General features: G+C 40.1%; 1 protein-coding gene across 2 annotated transcripts in view; it reads left to right on the forward strand.

Annotated features, from left to right (window-relative positions):
* The window catches only part of CTNNA1 (catenin alpha 1), a 236885-nt gene that overhangs the window by 152200 nt on the left and 63840 nt on the right, over nucleotides 1-20845 (forward strand). The window lies entirely within an intron of this gene.

Below are 20845 nucleotides of genomic sequence, written 5' to 3' on the forward strand. Positions count from 1 at the left end.
GCAGTAGATGAGTAAGGACTGGAAAAATTCAAGGTCTGTTCTTACGGGCCCTGTGTAAAGGTGCTGTGAAAACTGCAGCAACTGCAGGTGTGTAGTTTGAGTCTTTCTGGAAGCAGACCCCAGAACAGGATTAGAAGTATGAGTTTCATTGGTGAAAATGCCTAGGAAATATAAGGGAAGAGAGAAGACAGCAGGGATACTTTGAGGGCTGGTAGAGTCTTTCAGATCACAGGACAGATCTGACATTCTGAGAGGAGAAGGAAAGATTTTACGGGCAGGGTCTTAGACTATAGCACAGTTCTAAGACAGTTTCCCCAGGCCAAAGAGAATTCCTAAACCAAAGTTGCCTATGAGTGGAAACTCACATTCTCAGGAATGAGCCCTCATTAGTACTTTCATCATTTTTATGCTTCCAGGTTAAGAAAGGGAGGGAGAGGTCCTTCTTAGACTTCTGCTACTATCTTGAGCCTTTCCATAGTCTATCTCTCTATAGGCCAGAAATTCTTAACCTGAGTTTATAGACTGGCTTGTGGAATTTTGTTGATTGTTTTTCTGTGAATAAGGTTTAATCAGATTCCTAGAGGGTCTGTGACCCTGTTTTGCAGGAACTTGCTTCCAAAAATTCCAAAGGGTGAATCTGATAAAGGTGGTCTCTGTAATTTAATTTAATTTTTTTTTAAAGGAAAAGTAGTCCTTGGGAGACTGTAAATGCTTTCATTGAAGTCTACCACCCTTTTGATGAAAAAAATAAATAAATAAACCTTTGCCAGGCAGAAGGAGCTGGATTAAATTCTTCCCTGAAGTAACCACTCTAATTCCATGTGGAGAAAAGCATTAGAGTCAATTGGATTAGTACAGCAATCATGACTAGGAATGAGTTGTATGTGAAAAGTTGGAAGGAAAACCTCTCCTTTCTTTTAGAGTCTTGGTTCCTTTCTGCTCACTAGGTCACTTGGCCTACCTCTCATATACTAACAAATGGGAAATGCTTCAATTATCCCAGTACCATTATAACAGATTTGGAGGCAAGAAAAATTGCCCAGAAAAGCACCAATGCAATCAAAAGTAATTATTTTTGATGTATCTGGAAAAGAGGGCAGTAATGCAGTGTCACAATACCCAGAGCGCACGTTCCTTCTAGGTCACCGGCCGCCTTGCTCACTTCCCCCGTCTTTGGGTTCAAAAGGTTCAAGTATTGGAACCAAAGAAGATATTGGTGTTTGTCTTAAAATGGGCAGAGCACACAGTTCCTGTTGATGGGATTTTTGTATCATTTTTTTTATCTTTATCTTTCTTTAGCTAAGAAGACTGAACAGAAATCTATGTTCTTTCTGAATTCAGCTTTTTCTTGGTTTCATTTTAGAACAGCTTTATTCTGCATACATATATGCCTTTGATTTAAAGTGGCAGTACAACCTCTGGGAGGTACTATCCATATCGTCTGTTTAAATTTTCGTTGCTGTAGTTGTTCATGACAAGGCAAAGGAGCAGTAAAATCTAACCCGACCATTTCTCCTCTCTGTAAATGGCTTTAAGCCAATTCGGTGACTAAAGCAGCAGGGCTTAGGTGCTGTAGTTACCTGCATTGCTCTGCACGAAAGTTTGCTTTTAATGTGTGTTGCTAATTAGAGAGAATTATTTCTTCTCTTGGAGAAGCACCTACACAGTAATATACATGAATTTTCCTATTCTTTTGTGGTAAAGACAGAACTTGATTTTTGCTTTATATTTACACTAAAAGGCCAAGTATTTCGTCAGTCATGCCCAACTCTAAAAATTGTCATGCCCAACTTCATAGATGTTGCATAGAGGCACTCTGGGGAAGTATATTAAAATAAACCTTGCTGCTGTCAGTCTTGATCACTACTTGGACAGTATCCTCACATTTATCATAAAGTGATAGTTTTTAGGGTGGTGGCCCTAGATTCTATGGATCTGAGTACATCCTTTGTTAAAAACCTTTTGAGATTCTTTTTTTTTTTTTTTTTTTTTTTTTTTACACAGAGAGAGGGATAGATAGGGACAGACAGACAGGAACGAAGAGAGATGAGAAGCATCAATCATTAGTTTTTTGTTGTGACACATTAGTTGTTCATTGATTGCTTTCTCATATGTGCCCTGACCAGGGGGCTACAGCAGACAGAGTAACCCGTTGCTCAAGCCAGCGACCTTGGGTCCAAGCTGGTGAGTTGTTTTTGCTCAAACCAGATGAGCCCACGCTCAAGCTTGTGACCTCGGGGTCTTGAATCTGGGTCCTCTGCATCCCAGTCCGATGCTCTATCCACTGCGCCAATGCCTGGTCAGGCAAAACCTTTTGAGATTCTTAACTGGCACTCTCTTACTTGGGCCTATAGCATCAAGACCTGTATTAGAATAAGTGGGTTTTACTAGCCTTTTTTTTGGAGGGAGGAGGGAAAGAAAGGGAGATTATAGTAAACCTTGGAGTTGTTCACTGCTTTCAAATATGCATGCATTTGGAGGTGAACATAACTTATTTAAAATTTTTGATTTGCTCTTTGAAAATAGGAAACATTACCGAGGTTTGGTGCTAAACAATTGCTTGTTATCTTTGAAAGAAATGGAACCTGTATAACTGAGGGAGATAGACTATGCAAGGGTTGATGGCTTTGCCAATCTGTCATGTTGGAGGTGACCTAAAGAGTAGTTGGTAGTCCCAGGTAGAGCCAGAGAATCTGAGAGCATTCAGAATTCTAGGCTCCTAAAATCTTTTTGCCATCATAGGGGACCGCTGTTGGGTGTAAATAAGTGTAGTGTACCTGTATTGCTAGGAATCCTTTCTTTCAAAAGCCTTTAAAAAGAAGAGTCCCCACATTAACCTCCCAGAATCTTTTTTTATTTTTTATTTTTATTTTTTTTTTAGCGAGACAGAGGGACAGATAGGGACAGGCAGGAAGGGAGAGAGATGGGGAAGCATCAGTTCTTCGTTGTGGGGCACCTTAGTTATTCATTGATTGCTTTCTCATATGTGCCTTGACCTGGGGGCTTCAGACTAAATGACTCCTTGCTCAAGCCAGCGACCTTGGACTCCAAGCCAGCGACCTTGGGATTTCTAATCTAGGATTTCAGCCTCCCAAGTCTATGCTCTATCCTCTGCACCACCACCAGTCAGGCAGGGAATTTCTTATTCTAATTTTGGAGGCATGTGCTTCTGCTAGTTCTTGCTACTATGGGATGGCAGGGCTAGGATCATGTGATGGCTTAATTCTGTTGTGGTAGCCTTGTATTCTGTGCCCATGGGTAGGTAATTTGTCATTTCATCTTATGGTAATGCACCTAAGTTGGACATTAGGTGAGTGAAAATCTTCCACAGACGTTTGGGCAGAGGTACATTTAAACCAGGGGTCAGGAACCTATGGCTCGCAAGCCAAATGTGGCTCTTTTGATAGCTACATCTGGCTCGCAGACAAATCTTTAATAACAAAAATAATGTTAAAAATATAAAACATTCTCATGTATTACAATCCATTCATTTCCTACCGCTCATGTTCATGATTGCGGGTGGCTGGAACTAATCCCAGCTGTCCTCCGGGACAACACCAAATTTTTATTGGATAATGCATAACGTACATGGGTCATTGTATGGCTCTCACGGAATTACATTTTAAAATATGTGGCATTCATGGCTCTCTCAGCCAAAACGGTTCCCGGCCCCTGATTTAAACCATGAAAATCTTTATTAAAATTTTTATTTATTGGTTTTAGAGAGAGGGAGAGAAAGAGAAACATCGATTTGTTCTACTTATTTATGCATTCATTGGTTGATTCTTTTTTTTTCTTTTTTTTTTTTGTATTTTTTTCGAAGCTGGAAACGGGGAGGCAGTCAGACAGACTCCCACATGTGCCCGACCGGGATCCACCAGGCATGCCCACCAGGGGGTGATGCTCTGCCCATCTTGAGATGTCGTTCTGCTTCAATCAGAGCCATTCTAGCGCCTGAGGCAGAGGCCACAGAGCCATCCTCAGTGCCCGGGCAAACTTTGCTCCAGTGGAGCCTTGGCTGTGGAAGGGGAAGAGAGAGACAGAGAGGTAGGAGAGGGGGAGGGGTAGAGAAGCAGATGGGCACTTCTCCTGTGTGCCCTGGCTGGGAATCGAACCCAGGACTCCTGCACACCAGGCCGACGCTCTACCACTGAGCCAACCGGCCAGGGCTTCTTTTCTTTTTTTTGGTTGATTCTTTTATGTACCCTTACCTTGGGGATCAAATTTTCAACCTAGGCTATCAGGATGACACTCTAACCAACTGAGCTACATGGCCAGGGCTACCATGAAAAATCTTTTCTTCCACTGTACCCAATCATACCTTTGCGTTTAGTGTGGAACTGCTGGAGGCTCCAAGGATAGATTTTTCTGTCCCTGGTTGAAGATCTTGTTGAATTTTGGGGGAGATTTATCGATATCGCTCCTTACGGCGCCATTTCTCTGACGTCACTCCTCTTCCACTGTAGACATCAAACCAAACCAAACAGAACTATACCCTGAAGTCTTGATTAATGCACAGACTGATCAAAATTTATAGTGCCAGCCCTTTTCTTACTCTTATTGCCAATGGCTTCATCATTTTCATGTTTTTCTCTTCCTTTGTGTGAGGCAGGCTTCTTTTTTTAAATTCTGAAATACAGCCAAGTTTGGATTTGTCCTTTCTGCTTTTCCCTCTCTACATTTCGAGTGCTTTCTATTTAGATGTGTTTCTCCTGCCTACATAGATGGCCACAGGCTGTATACAAAGCCATTTGCACAGGATAGAATTAAGAGTAAGATACACATTCATATTTTCTTGAAGACTCCTTTTCGATTTTAGAGGGCTCTTTGACCCAATTGGCTAAATTTAAAAGGGTGAATTTGCATGTATATTGGCTAGATGCTAGCAAGCCTTGGTTGCTGAAGCTTGGAAATGTCATTTCCTCAGAACCCTCTTAATGCGCTCTGGGGCAGAGGAACTGCAACATGTGCTAGGGTAAGCAGAAAATATTGAACATGTGATGTCATCAATGCAGAGAAAATCAGTAACAAAAATTTGGCCCAAAGAGAGAGAGATCATTTCTTATTATGAAAGGATATAGCAGCATGTAACATTATAGCTGCAATTGAGATGTTTATCTTCATATTGCTGAAATGTGGCTTGCTGAGGCTTGAGCTCCTGTGGGAGCTGATCCTGTCCTGCTGCTTGTTCTGTGTGGGGGAACGGACAGGGGGGTCTGCACTCTTATGCAGCTTTATAGTTTTTCCCCATGTGTGTTTGAGGATGTGAGTACGTATCCAATGGCTGCATGGTTTCCCCTTTATATGGCTATAGTATAATTTATGGACATGTAGTTTGTTTTGAGGCTTTTAGCTTTTGAAGGCAGTGTAAAATGAATATCTTTGCATTCTTAGGCAAGTTTATATTAGCAAATTCCTAACTGTAAAATCGCTGGATTATAGGGTATGAATGTATCTTTAAAATTGATAGACATTGTCTTCTAAAAAGTTTTAAATTATTTTATACTTCCCATAGTAGTCTCTAAATATTCACTAGCCACCCATCCAACCCCGCTCCCCCAAACACCATATTGGAAACCAGCAAACTTTAAGAATATCTGGGAATCTGATTGGTGAAAAATGCTCTCTGATTTGTTCTTCAATTACGAGTAAGCTTGGACATCATTTTGTATGTAGGTCTATTGTCTTTTTTTTTTATAGACTGTGTATTCATTTGCTCATTCCACACCCTACTCCTAAAATTGGTCATTTTCTTAAAGATGTTTAAGGCATTTTTCTGTAGTAAGTAAATTAACTTTGCTAAGTATTTCATATATATTATATTTATTTCAGTTAGTCACTTGTCTTTCAAAGGTTTTATGATTTTTGCTCTATATACATAATTTTAATGAATGGCTAAACTGACAAGAAGATTCTTAAATATTAAAACAAACACATACTTGCTGTATTATAGTAAAGGTCGAGCACCAGTTGGTGAATATAAGATGTAAAATCTTCAGTATACAAGGGTTCCCTGTTTATTTGTTTTTTATTTAGACAATTAAACTTAACAGGATGACATTGGTCAACCAGAGTACATAGATTTAGAGAAAACATCTCTACGTCATTTGGACAGATGATTATGCTGTATACCCATCACCCACAGTCAAATCATCCTCTGTTATCCTATATTTGTTTCTTTTTATGCTCCTCCTCTTCTCCTCTCCCTCCCCCCCCCTTTTTTAAAATCAATGTAGAAACCAAAAGAGGTCCCTGGTTTATCACAGATCTTAGCCCACATTTATCAGTTAACTGAGCATTTAAAAGTCCTGAGCCTAGCCCTGGCCGGTTGGCTCAGCGGTAGAGCGTCGGCCTGGCGTGCGGGGGACCCAGGTTCGATTCCCGGCCAGGGCACATAGGAGAAGCGCCCATCTGCTTCTCCACCCCCTCCCCGCCTCCTTCCTCTCTGTCTCTCTCTTCCCCTCCCACAGCCAAGGCTCCATTGGAGCAAAGATGGCCCGGGTGCTGGGGATGGCTCGTTGGCCTCTGCCCCAGGCGCTAGAGTGGCTCTGGTCGAGGCAGAGCGACGGCCCGGAGGGGCAGAGCATCGCCCCTGGTGGGCGTGCCAGGTGAATCCCGGTCGAGCGCATGCGGGAGTCTGTCTGACTGTCTCTCCCCGTTTCCAGCTTCAGAAAAATACCAAAAAAAAATACAAAAAAACAAACAAACAAAAAAAGTCCTGAGCCTGACCGGGCAGTGGCACAGTGGATAGAGCGTCGGACTGGGATGTGGAAGACCCAGGTTCGAGACCCTGAAGTCGCCAGCTTGAGCGCGGGCTCATCTGGTTTCAGCAAAAGCTCACCAGCTTGGTCACAAGGTGGCTGGCTCGAGCAAAGAGTTACTCGGTCTGCTGAAGGCCCGCGGTCAAGGCACATATGAGAAAGCAATCAATGAACAACTAAGGTGTCTCAACAAAAAACTGATGATTGATGCTTCTCATCTCTCTCACCGTTCCTGTCTGGCTATCCCTCTGTCTCTGTTAAAAAAAAAAAAAATCCTTCTGAAATATCCCCACAGTTAAACTTTTTAATTTTTTTTTCTGGATTATTAGTGGCTTAAAAATTAAAGTCTTACTCTATGACCTTCATATATTTAGTTGGTATACTTGCTTGCTTTATACACCTGTTTATGCTTCTGAGAACTTCTCAACTTACCATGCACAGCAGCTATATAAACAAGTAGATGATCACTGTCTTTTTTTTTTAATTTTTTTATTTTTTTATTTTTTATTTATTTATTTATTTTTTTATCTTTAATAAATTTTTATTAATGGTAATGGAATGACATTAATAAATCAGGGTACATATATTCAAAGAAAACATGTCTAGGTTATTTTGTCATCAAATTATGTTGCAAACCCCTCGCCCAAAGTCAGATTGTCCTCCGTCACCCTCTATCTAGTTCTCTGTGCCCCTCCCCCTCCCCCTAACTCTCTCCCTCCCTCCCTCCCATGTCCTCCCTCCCCCCCCCCCTTGGTAACCACCACACTCTTGTCCATGTCTCTTAGTCTCATTTTTATGTTCCACCAATGTATGGAATCATGTAGTTCTTGTTTTTTTCTGATTTGCTTATTTCACTCCTTATAATGTTATCAAGATCCCACCATTTTGCTGTAAATGATCTGATGTCATCATTTCTTATGGCTGAGTAGTATTCCATAGTGTATATGTGCCACATCTTCTTTATCCAGTCTTCTATTGAAGGGCTTTTTGGTTGTTTCCATGTCTTGGCCACTGTGAACAGTGCTGCAATGAACATGGGGCTACATGTGTCTTCACGTATCAATGTTTCTGAGGTTTTGGGGTATATACCCAGTAGAAGGATTGCTGGGTCATAAGGTAGTTCTATTTGCAGTTTTTTGAGGAACCACCATACTTTCCTCCATAATGGTTGTACTACTTTACAGTCCCACCAACAGTGAATGAGGGTTCCTTTTTCTCCACAGCCTCTCCAACATTTGCTATTACCCGTCTTGTTGATAATAGCTAATCTAACAGGGGTGAGGTGGTATCTCATTGTAGTTTTGATTTGCATTTCTCTAATAACTAATGAAGCTGAGCATCTTTTCATATATCTGTTGGCCATTTGTATCTCTTCCTGGGAGAAGTGTCTGTTCATGTCCTCTTCCCATTTTTTTATTGGATTGCTTGTTTGTTTGTTGTTGAGTTTTATGAGTTCTTTGTAAATTTTGGATATTAGGCCCTTATCTGAGCTGTCGTTTGAAAATATCAGTTCCCATATAGTTGGCTGTCTGTTTATTTTGATATCAGTTTCTCTTGCTGAGCAAAAACTTTTAATTCTGATGTAGTCCCATTCATTTATCTTTGCCTTCACTTCTCTTGCCATTGGAGTCAAGTTCATAAAATGTTCTTTAAAACCCAGGTCCATGATTTTAGTACCTATGTCTTCTTCTATGTACTTTATTGTTTCAGGTCTTATATTTAGGTCTTTGATCCATTTTGAATTAATTTTAGTACACGGGGACAGGCTGTAGTCGAGTTTCATTCTTTTGCATGTGGCTTTCCAGTTTTCCCAACACCATTTGTTGAAGAGGCTTTCTTTTCTCCATTATGTGTTGTTGGCCCCTTTATCAAAGATTATTTGACCATATATATGTGGTTTTATTTCTGGGCTTTCTATTCTGTTCCATTGGTCTGAGTGTCTATTTTTCTGCCAATACCATGCTGTTTTGATTATCGTGGCCCTATAATATAGTTTAAAGTCAGGTATTGTAATGCCCCCAGCTTCATTCTTTTTCCTTAGGATTGTTTTGGCTATTCGGGGTTTTTTATAGTTCCATATAAATCTGATGATTTTTTGTTCCATTTCTTTAAAAAATCTCATAGGGATTTTGATGGGAATTGCATTAAATTTGTATATTGCTTTGGGTAATATGGCCATTTTGATTATATTTATTCTTCCTATCCAAGAACAAGGAATATTTTTCCATCTCATTGTATCTTTTTCGATTTCCCTTAACAATGCTTTGTAATTTTCATTATATAGGTCCTTTACGTTCTTTGTTATGTTTATTCCTAGGTATTTTATTTTTTTTGTTGCAATCGTGAAGGGGATTATTTTTTTGAGTTCGTTTTCTAATATTTCATTGTTGGCATATAGAAAGGCTATGGACTTTTGTATGTTAATTTTGTATCCTGCGACCTTACTGTATTGGTTTATTGTTTCTAATAATCTTTTTGTGGAGTCCTTCGGGTTTTCGATGTATAGGATCATATCATCAGCAAAAAGTGATAGCTTTACTTCTTCTTTTCCGATATGGATGCCTTTTATTTCTTTGTCTTGTCTGATTGCTCTGGCCAGAACTTCTAGCACCACGTTGAATAAGAGTGGAGAGAGTGGACAACCCTGTCTTGTTCCTGATTTAAGGTAGAAAGTCCTCAGTTTTATGCCGTTTAATAGGATGTTGGCTGATGGTTTATCATATATGGCCTTTATCATGTTGAGATATTTTCCTTCTATACCCATTTTGTTGAGAGTCTTAAACATAAAATTGTGTTGTATTTTATCAAAAGCCTTTTCTGCATCTATTGATAAGATCATGTGGTTTTTGTTCTTTGTTTTGTTGATATGGTGTATTACGTTAACCGTTTTGCGTATGTTGAACCATCCTTGAGATTCTGGGATGAATCCCACTTGATCATGATGTATTATTTTTTTAATATGTTGTTGTATTCGGTTTGCCAGTATTTTGTTTAGTATTTTAGCATCTGTATTCATTAGAGATATTGGTCTGTAGTTTTCTTTCTTTGTGCCATCCTTGCCAGGTTTTGGTATGAGGGTTATGTTGGCCTCATAAAATGTGTTTGGAAGTATTGCTTCTTCTTCAATTTTTTGGAAGACTTTGAGTAGAATAGGAACCAAGTCTTCTTTGAATGTTTGATAGAATTCACTAGTATAACCGTCTGGGCCTGGACTTTTATTTTTGGGGAGATTTTTAATAGTTTTTTCTATTTCCTCCCTGCTGATTGGTCTGTTTAGGCTTTCTGCTTCTTCATGACTCAGTCTAGGAAGGTTGTATTGTTCTAGGAATTTATCCATTTCTTCTAGGTTGTTGTATTTGGTGGCATATAATTTTTCATAGTATTCTACAATAATTCTTTGTATTTCTATGATGTCTGTGGTGATCTCTCCTCTTTCATTTTGGATTTTATTTATTTGAGTCCTGTGTCTTTTTTCCTTGGTGAGTCTTGCCAAGGGTTTGTCAATTTTGTTGATCTTTTCAAAGAACCAGCTCCTTGTTTTATTGATTTTTTCTATAGTTTTTCTGTTCTCTATTTCATTTATTTCTGCTCTGATTTTTATTATCTCCTTTCTTCGGCTGGTTTTGGGTTGTCTTTGTTCTTCTTTTTCTAGTTCCTTAAGGTGTGAAGTTAAGTGGTTTACTTCGGCTCTCTCTTGTTTGTTCATATAGGCCTGAAGCGATATGAACTTTCCTCTTATTACTGCTTTTGCTGCATCCCAGAGATTCTGATATGTCGTATTTTCATTTTCATTTGTCTGTATATATCTTTTGATTTCTGCGCTTATTTCTTCTTTGACCCATTCATTTTTTAGAAGTATGTTGTTTAGTTTCCACATTTTTGTGGGTTTTTCCCCCTCTTTTTTGCAGTTGAATTCTAGTTTCAAGGCTTTATGATCAGAAAATATGCTTGGTACAATTTCAATGTTTCTAAATTTGCTGATATTGTCTTTGTGGCCCAACATATGGTCAATTCTTGAGAATGTTCCATGTACACTAGAGAAAAATGTATACTCTGTCGCTTTGGGATGAAGTGTCCTGTAGATGTCTATCATATCCAGGTGTTCTAGTATTTCGTTTAAGGCCACTATATCTTTATTGATTCTCTGTTTGGATGACCTATCTAGAGCCGTCAGCGGTGTATTGAGGTCTCCAAGTATGATTGTATTTTTGTTAGTTTTTGTTTTAAGGTCAATAAGTAGTTGTCTTATATATTTTGGTGCTCCTTGGTTTGGTGCATATATATTAAGGATTGTTATGTCTTCTTGATTCAACTTCCCCTTAATCATTATGAAATGACCATTTTTGTCTCTGAGTACTTTTTCTGTCTTGTAGTCAGCATTATTAGATATGAGTATTGCTACACCTGCTTTTTTTTGGGTGTTGTTTGCTTGGAGTATTGTTTTCCAGCCTTTCACTTTGAATTTGTTTTTATCCTTGTTGCTTAGATGTGTTTCTTGTAGGCAGCATATAGTTGGATTTTCTTTTTTAATCCATTCTGCTACTCTGTGTCTTTTTATTGGTAAGTTTAATCCATTTACATTTAGTGTAATTATTAACACTTGTGGGTTCCCTACTGCCATTTTATAAATTGCTTTCTGTTAGTTTTGTATCTAGTTTGATTCTTCTCTTTTGTTTTTCTATCATTTGTTTTTGTTTGTTTGTGTTCCATACTTCTTTCCTCTGTTGCTACCTTTTTTAAGTCAAGTGTTTTTGTGGTGGTTTTTTAAAGGGTGGTTACCATTAAGTAATGAAAAGGGTACCTACCATATTCATTGTAGTACCCTATCTTATAAGTATTTCTGCACTTCATCATCCTTTGCTACTGTTAATCTCCATCCTCTCCCCCCTTTTTTTCCTTTGTTGTCACAGTTTAAGTTTGGTTTTATTGTGTTCTTGGTGGAGCTGTTACTTGTGGTGTTGTTTTCTTTTGTTCTTTGAATCTGGTTGGAAAACCCCCCTTAGTATTTCCTGGAGTGGGGGCTTTCTGTTGATAAATTCTCTCATCTTTTCTGTATTTGTGAATGTTTTTATATCTCCTTCATACTTGAAGGATAGCTTTGATGGGTATAGTATTCTTGGCTGAAAGTTCCTCTCTTTCAGGGCTTTAAATATTGGGGTCCACTCTCTTCTAGCTTGTAGAGTTTCTGCTGAGAAATCTGATGATAATCTAATAGGCCTTCCTTTATATGTTGTACTCTTCTTTTCCCTGGCTGCCTTGAGAATTTTTTCTTTGTCATTGGTTTGTGTCATCTTTATTATGATGTGCCTTGGAGTGGGTTTGTTGGGGTTAAGAAAACTTGGTGTTCTGTTTGCTTCTTGAATTTGAGGCTTTAGGTCCTTCCACAGGCTTGGGAAGTTCTCGTCTATTATTTGTTTGAGTATATTCTCCATTCCATTTTCTTTCTCTTCTCCCTCTGATATACCTATTATTCTTATGTTATTCTTTCTGATGGAGTCAGACAATTCCTGTAGGGCTTTCTCATTTTTTATTATTCTTGAGTCTCTTTCTTCTTCTCTCTGTTGTGCCTCAAGTTGTTTGTCTTCTATTTCACTAATCCTATCTTCAATCTGGGCTGTTCTGTTAGCTAAGCTTGTTACCTCGTTTTTCAGCTCGTGAATTGAGTTTTTCATTTCTGTTTGATTTGTTTTTATAGTTTCAATTTCCTTGGTAATATATTCTTTGTGTTCATTGAGTTGTTTTCTGATCTCCCTATATTGCCTTTCTGTGTTTTCTTGTATATCTCTGAGTATTTTTAAGATTTCTAGTTTAAATTCTCTGTCATTTAGCTCCAAGGCTTCCAATATGTTAAGTCTTTTCTCCATAGATTTTTCCACATCTATTTGTGTTACCTCTCTTTCTTTTGTATCCATAATATTCGATTTCCTCTTTCTTATCGGCATCTGAGGGTGGTCTTATTGATAGCACTAATTAGAATTAATAAAGAGTAAAAAGAAAAAAAAAAAAAAGGGTAAAACACCCCACAAAAAAAAAACAGTAATAATTTATTATTTCCCCCTTTTTTCTCTCTTCTCTTTCCCTCCTCTCCCCTCCTCAGGGAAATATCGTGCCTATAATGGAGGGCCTGATTTGGGGTGAAGAGTTCAAGGGGCAAAAAAAGGGAGTAGGGACCTACTAAATGCAAAAAAAAAAAAAAAAAAAAAAAAGGAAGAAAATCTTAGACAAGCATAAGATGATTTGCTTGTAAGTGATGGTCAACTAAGAGATATAATGAGAGGGATAAGAGGGAATCAGAAAAAAGGACCAAAAAAGAATAATAAAGAAGAAAAAATAAAAATAATAAGTAAAAATCTGTTGTATTAAGTTGAGCGAAGACTAAATACAATGGAGACCTTGGGTTGGGAGGACCCAAAATGCCACAAAAATAAACAAACAAGAGAAAAAAAAATAAAAACAAAAGCAAAAAAGAGAAATAAAACCAAAAAAAAGCCTTGAGTCCCAAATTAACTAATTTGTTCGTGATTGAGGATTATATGGGAGGAAAGTAAAATGAGAAAAGAAAAAACGAATAGAAAGGAAAAAATAAGAAAAAGAGAAAAACGAAGGAAGAAATAAAATAGGAGGAGAAAAAAACAAAATAAAGCAAGACAAAAACAAAAAAACAAAAGAGGAGAGAGTGAGAGTTAAGTGTTTTGGAGTATAACCTTAAAGGAGGGTGAGGATGAAGAAGAAAAATAAAATGCAACACTCATGGGTAGTGTAGTTCAAGAAAGGGGAAGCATAAGATGGGCAGAGAATAGAAGGACCGAGGTGGAGGAAATAAAGGCAAAAAGATAGAAGAAACAAGCAACAACAACAACAACAAAAAAAAAATTAGTGGATCAAGTTGTAAAGTCTGTGGGTTTTTCTTGATTTTGAGAGGTTAACTTCTTCCTTTTTCTTTTCTCTCCCTCTTCCTAGTCGGTGACTCTGTACCCCAGGCTCTGCCCCTGTGTCACTCTTAGTTAGGGATTTGCAGTTGATGGGATTCTATGGCAATGTCATATAATTGGCTTTAGTCTTGCTGGAAGTAAAGGCTTGTTGGCGTTTGCAGGGTCCAACGATGAGAGAGTTTGCTTTCCTGGATTCTCTCTCCTAGTCCCCCCTTTCTGAATTAGCAGCCTGGTGATCCAGCTATAAGGCTGCAACTGCTTCTGCCTGGGGAGTAAGAGGCTCAAAGAGCTGGGAAATCCCCACTCTATCCCCACTCAGTGCAAGGCTTTGGGAAAGGCTCTGAGAGTCAGGGCCTCCAGTGTAATCAGGCGGGGGTGGGAGTCAATTGTTGTCAAGGTGACTGTTCAGCGCCTATCATTTAGTTGGACCTCTCAACCCAGGCTTTCCACACTTTGTAGCCTGTTTTTGCAGGGAAGAAGAGGCACTAGTCTCTGCTTACGACTAGTGTAGTATAGACCTTATTATCTGCCAAGTCCTTCTTTTTAGCGTTTATCCCTGAATATGGAGGCTCTATCAATCAGAAGTTGCCCCCGCCCCTTTAGCGAGAGGCACTAAAAAATATCATGCCTCTTGTCTTGGATCGCTGAACTGAGAGAGATCTTATCAATTAGAACAGAGGGTGCGCAGATTTTATGGGTTAAGCTAATTTCAGTGATTGGGTCGCAGCTGTGTTTCCGAAGGTATTTTAGGCTGCCTGCGCGCACCCCTCCCCCAACGCTTGATTGTTAGCTTGAATGGCTGGGTGAGGTGCCCCGCCCACGGAGAGAATCTCCCAAGCCTCTCCCGCTCGCCCCGCCGCTGGCGGCTGGACCGCACCAGGCGCAGGATAATGGAGCCCCCTGGGTGTGCGGGCCAGTAGGGCGCCCTGGGCGCGTGGAATGCCCAAGGCACATGCGCGAATGGGGCGCTCAGGGCACCGGTGGCCGGCGACCCCCACTCGCAGTGTGCGGGCCGCTGGGAACGTCAGCAGTGCTCAACCGGACCGGGCGCGCGCGCGGCGGCTCGTGGCGGCCGCTCACCGTGGCGGTTTGCGGGGGCTCGCGGCAGCTCGCGGTGGCGGTTCGCGGGGTTCGCGGCAGCTCGCGGGCTCGCGGCGGCTCGCGGTCGGCCGCGGCTTGCGGTTCCCAAGTATATGGGCTGACTCACCGCGGGCGCACTCCCTGGCGGCTTGAATGAGCGTCGCTGCGGTAGCTTCCTCCACACCCTCCTCTCTCAGATTCAAGTGATAACAGTCCTTTTGCTTTCAGTTTGTGTGGAACTCCGGAATGCTCCGAGGATAAATTTTTCTGTTTCTAGTTGATAAATTTGTTGTGATTTAGGGGAGAGCTGTCGGACGCGCTTCTCACGGCGCCATTTCCGTGACGTCACTCCAATTTTTTTTTAAAATTTATTCATTTTTAGAGAGGAGAGAGAGAGAGACAGAGAGGGAGAGAGAGGAGAGAGAGAGACAGAGAAGGGGGGAGGAGCTGGAAGCATCAACTCCTATATGTGCCTTGACCAGGAAAGCCCAGGGTTTTGAACCGGTGACCTCAGCATTTCCAGGTCGACGCTTTATCCACTGTGCCACCACAGGTCAGGCGATCACTGTCTTTTTTAATAAGAAAAAAGCTGGTAACATGGATGGACTTTGATAACATTATACGGAGTGAAATAAGTAAATCAGAAAAAACTAAGAACTATATGAATCCATACATAGATGGGACATAAAAACGAGACTCAAGAGACATGAACAAGAATGTGATGGCAACAAGGGTGGGGGGTGGGGGGAGAGGGGGCGAGGAAGGAGAGAGGGGGTGGGGGAGGGGAGGGGCACAAAGAAAACCAGATAGAAGGTGACAGAAGACAATTTGACTTTGGAGGAGGGGTATACAGCACAATCAAATGTCAAAATAATCTGGAGATGTTTTCTCTCAACATATGTACCCTGATTTATCAATGTCACTGCATTAAATTTAATAATAATTTAAAAACCCAAACAAAACTGGAAAGAGATTGGAATATCTCAGCTACATACTTCAATTTGTGCCAGGAACAAACCTCTTAGTATTGGCTAACTTTTCTTCATCATAGGTTTGTCATTTTTTCCCCCCAGAAAGAGAAAGTAATAGTTCACATGTTTATTCTGATCTAGGATTTGGTGCAAAGGTGCCACAGATTCATTGTGGTGCAGTTACTGGTAGTTCTGTGCTATAGCAGCCATGGTGGAATACCTCAAAAGCCACATTCTGGCATGTGTCTACGGCTAGAGTTGAAATACCTGTATTATAATTGATAGGACATGTAGACGGATGCCTGGGCATATTTTCAGTTATAATGCAGCATTGAGCTGAGAAAAATCTAAAGGTGGTGTGCAAGGCTGTCTGTCTGAGAAGATACCCAGGCAAACCAGTAAAGCTCGTCTAAGCTTCTGCTCTCCATAAGGGGTAGAGAACCAAAGTGTGGCAATATTTCTGTAACAGTAGAGTTCCCTACCAATTATTTTTAAAACTTACAGGGTGAAAAAGGTAACATTAGGCAAACTAGAAACTTTTGTTCTTTGCAACTGAAGGAGGAGAGAGGATTGTTTGAAAGAAATTTGGGGAGGCAGGTAGGTATATATAACCATTATATTCTAATGTTGAGCTACCTAGTCTTTGCTCCCAGTGACTCTTGTCACATACTCAGCTTATGCAGAGCTCATCAGCCATCTGTGGGACAGGTAGAACAACCAGGTTATTCAACCATTGCTTCTTATGTTATTCACCAAATGTTTATTGCATGATAATGTGTTGTCCAGTCCACAGCAACCCTTTTATTTTAGTCATACTCATGAAGACATGAATGAACTCTCTTATAGATGCTAGTCTCCATTGGCTTCAAACATTTTTCTTGAGTGTATCCTTAATATTATAGCTCCTCATTCTTCTCTGAAGCCTTCCAGCAAGCACCTTCGATACCACTTCCTCACTCTGCTTTATAAGGCCTCTGCTCTGTGGATGACAGTCTTACTTTTCCCCTTTTGTACCTGAAGGTTATGATGCTTCATTCTTTTTTCTAATTGTCGGGAGGGGGGGCTTCAGATGCGCACTCTGACTTGGGTGTTATGGAATGCCATGGTTCTTAGTTTTTCCATTTTATTAAATTTGTGGTGACCGGAGACGTATGTAATTAGACTTTCCTGTTGAATTAATAACACCTTCTTGTTTTCTTTTAAATAGTCCTTAAATGTTTCATGGTTAAAACATTGAATTTTGCCCTCCTCTAGTACTTTTTTCAGACTTACTCTAGATTAAAATGAAGACAAAAAAGCAATATTTGGGATTATTTGAAAGGCCTTATATTTGTATTAATAACATGAAAGCAAGAGACTGATAATTTGCCACATAGATCACATGTTAAATCCTATGACTTCTACCATGTCACTAATTGATCACTGGTTTCTCATTTCATTCATGTCCAGTGGGAGAGAGGCAGGTGTGATTTGAAAATGGCTGTGAGGGAAAGTTTCAGGTGCTGTGGGTGCACTCCAGAGGGGCATCTAACCTGAACGCAGAGTTGAAGGTGGTTAGGGGAGGTGTGTTGTCTCATCTAAAGGGTGGGAGAAATGGGGAAATAATATCCAGGTTGGTGAGAGAGAGCGTGGCATGTCTGAAGAATTTAAATGCAGGTGGGTGGATCATAGCCTGTAAGATGGCAGAGCGACCACAGTCACTGAAGTAATGGTAATGGCTGGGCTCTAACAGGAGAGTACAGAATAAGAGAAGGAGTCCTCTGACAGAAGAGCTCTCCCTGGAGACACCGTGTAGATCTTCATTCAGCCCATAGCATGGTTTTTCCTTGGAAGCGCTGAGTTTATATTGTGCCATTACCTTTTAGGTTGACTAGGCTCACATGGGAACCTTTGTCACATTGTTTCTAGGGACTGAAGTGTACCTTGAGGTGCCACCAGTGAGGTCAGGGACATATTTAATTCCTTCCTCATTTTATCTGTTCTCTGTTGCTCATTTTATCCATTTCCAAAGAGCAAGGTTGGTGTGGAGTCAGGAACTTCAGAGGTGGGTTGGGTTATAGGTGAGGAGTTGCTGGACCTATGTCCCAGCCACAGCAGTGAGACGTGGTATTACCTGTGGCAGGGGTAGGAGGGTTGGGAAAGTTGTAAATTTGTCATAGGAGCATGCTTACTCTTTCTGAGGTGGGAATCAGTTCTTTGGAAGAAAAAAAAAATGCTTGTTTTTTCAGAGTTTACTCCAAAATAAGTTAAAATTTTCCATAAAATTTTAGTTCTTAATATTTTTAAAAAATAAATGCCTAGTGTAAATATGACCTTTTGCGTAACTTTTAACTACTTTGACCCATTATTATGTCATGCGGAACTCCTGTGAGGCCCAGTATGATACAGGGTATTGTTGAATTAGGTGTTACTCTGAATAATTTTATCTGAGAAAACGATTATGGCTAGTCCTGCCTACTCCAATGGATGCAGAGTAGGTGCTCAATAAAGAGTGTGTTCAGATAAATAGACGTCTGTCCACGCAGGACGAAAGAAGGTGGAGGAGCTTCTTCCAGCTTCTGTAAAGATGGGTTTTGAAAGCGCTTTACAATCCCAGCCAGAACTGGGTTGCTAGAGGATGTCCCAGCTACGTGGCCTCTCTTCAGCTTAGCTGGTATTTACTGCTTGCTGAAGAGAAGTTTTGTGTTAAAACCCGGAACATGCTGTATCTCTTTCTTAGCAAGCCCTTTTGTAACTGCTTAGCAGGGCCACACATATCCAAATTGAGTGAACCTTAGTGGTCTCTCTGCTCGATCAAACAGTCTTAATTAGGTAGAAGCTAAGAGTCACTTATTTTAAAGATTCATTGAGCAACTTGACTTTGGCCTACCTAAAACTAGAAATAAAAATCTTAACAGGTGTAATTTCAGGGCAAAGTAAAATTTTATTTTATAGGTCAACAGCCTTTTTACTTTCATCAGGTTTATCATTAACATTTTAAATGTATGTATGTGTATATAGTCATCCTGATTGTATTTTAAATGATTGGAACTCTGAATTTGCTATTTGGAGTGTATATTTTAAAGGGATGCTATGATTTAAAAGGTGGTGTGTCTAGTCTAACCTAAAAATGACAGTAAATAACTGCTTCTAAACTACCCCTCCTGAATTCATGAGGCACAAACCTCTTACTTCCTAAAGTAATAAGAAAGACAAATTGATTTTTAGGGTAGTTTTGCAAAGAATTAACAGGTTAATGGTGTATGTTACACTTAAAGTGAATTTTGTTGTGTGACTAAGGATTTGCTTTTAAATAACTTTTTTTTCTGTGTGTATAACATAGAGAGAGGGACAGACAGACAGGAAGGGAGAGAGATGAGAAGCATCAGTTCCTTGTTGTGGCACCTTAGTTGTTCATTGCTTGCTTTCTCATGTGCCTTGACCCGGGGGACTCCAGCAGAGCTAGTGACCCCTTGCTCAAGCCAACAACATTGGGTTCAAGCTGGTGAGCCTGTGCTCAAGCTGGTGACCTCAGGATTTCAAACCTGGGTCCTCCACATCCCAGTCTAATGCTCTATCCACTGCGCCTCTGCCTGGGTAGGCTATATAACTTTTGAAGTAAATCCTTCCACCCAAACTGAGGAAATTTCTGGACATTGGAGGTTACAGGAAATTGTGCTCTCATGAAGTCATTGAACACACTCAGCCTTTGAATTTCTGATAATAGATGTTTTCTAGAATAAGTGATCTACTAGAAATACCCAGAAAATCATAGCTAGGAACAATGACAAACTTTACTGGGTTTATATAGAGAAATTTTCTTGTAATGCTTGTGTCTAAGGAATGGACTAAGACTTTCTCTATTTAAAGCATTTATTATGAGGTCAATTTGATTTTTTAAATTTCAGGCACCTTTGCCTTAGATCCTGGCATTTTGATCTTGAGATTGTCAGTAACTAATTATACTTGTCACATTCTCTTCTGACTGATGGCTATGAATAAATCACAGATTATTCCTGCAGGTAGAAAGTTTCATATCTGAACCAGTTTTGTTGAGACACTCTATTTATTTTACCCATTAATATTAGACTACTTAATTTTATTGGCGGTATTGGAGTATTGGGGGGGAAAGGTAAGGAATGTGACCCTGACCAGATTTGATAGTGACCATATCAATTTATCAGTTATATTTTAATTTTTACAATTTATAAGTCCTCTCTTGTCTTTTTTTTTTTTTTTTTTTTTTGTCTGCTGCTATCCTATATCCCTCATTCCTTCTCTTTTCTCCTGTAACAGTTCATAGAAATGGGGGCAGAGGGAGTATCATTGCCCCACTTAACAGATGGGGGATAAGAGAGAAAGTAAGTAACAGACGCACATAAAAAGGCACTTAGAAAACTTAACCATGTCTCCCCATTCCCAACCAGTCATCTGCTGTGCTGGCTTATGTACTGAAGACATATCCATACCAGAATGTGTGGAGGACACTCAGGGATAGCCAACCCTGGGTCAAACTCCTTTGTCTATTTGTATCTCTCCTGTTGATGTTTTACAGAAAGAGCCACATTTGTTGACTAGGTATTTTATAGGTAAAAATGTGTTTTTGTGTGTGTTTTTTTGTGTGTGTGTGACAGAGAGAAGGATAGACAGAGAAAGACAAGAAGGGAGAGAAATGAGAAGCATCAATTCCTTGCTGCAGCACCTTAGTTGTTCATTGATTGCTTTCTCGTATGTGCCTTGACTGGGGGGCTACAGCAGATTGAGCAACCCCTCACTTAAGCCAGCCACCTTGGGCTCAAGCTGGCGAGCCTTGTTCAAACCAGATGAGCCTGCACTCAAGCTGGCGACCCCTGGGCTTCGAAACTGGGTTTTTCGCTTCTCAGTCTGACGCTCCATCCACTGTGCCTTCACCTGGTCAGGTGATAAAAACTTTTAATATACTTCATAGTTTAACCTAGCCTGTGTCTTACTAGTTACTTCCAAGCACATGGCTCTTCCTATCCAGGCTAACTGCCTTTGTCTCCTTTCTTTCTACTTATCTATCTTGATTTTGTTTAGAATTTCTCTGGAGTAAATATCAACTCAACCCACTCTCTGACCTCATACCCATCTCCACCTCTGA

This window comes from Saccopteryx bilineata, chromosome 4 (assembly GCF_036850765.1).
Source record: "Saccopteryx bilineata isolate mSacBil1 chromosome 4, mSacBil1_pri_phased_curated, whole genome shotgun sequence".
In the NCBI taxonomy this organism is placed as follows: domain Eukaryota; kingdom Metazoa; phylum Chordata; class Mammalia; order Chiroptera; family Emballonuridae; genus Saccopteryx; species Saccopteryx bilineata.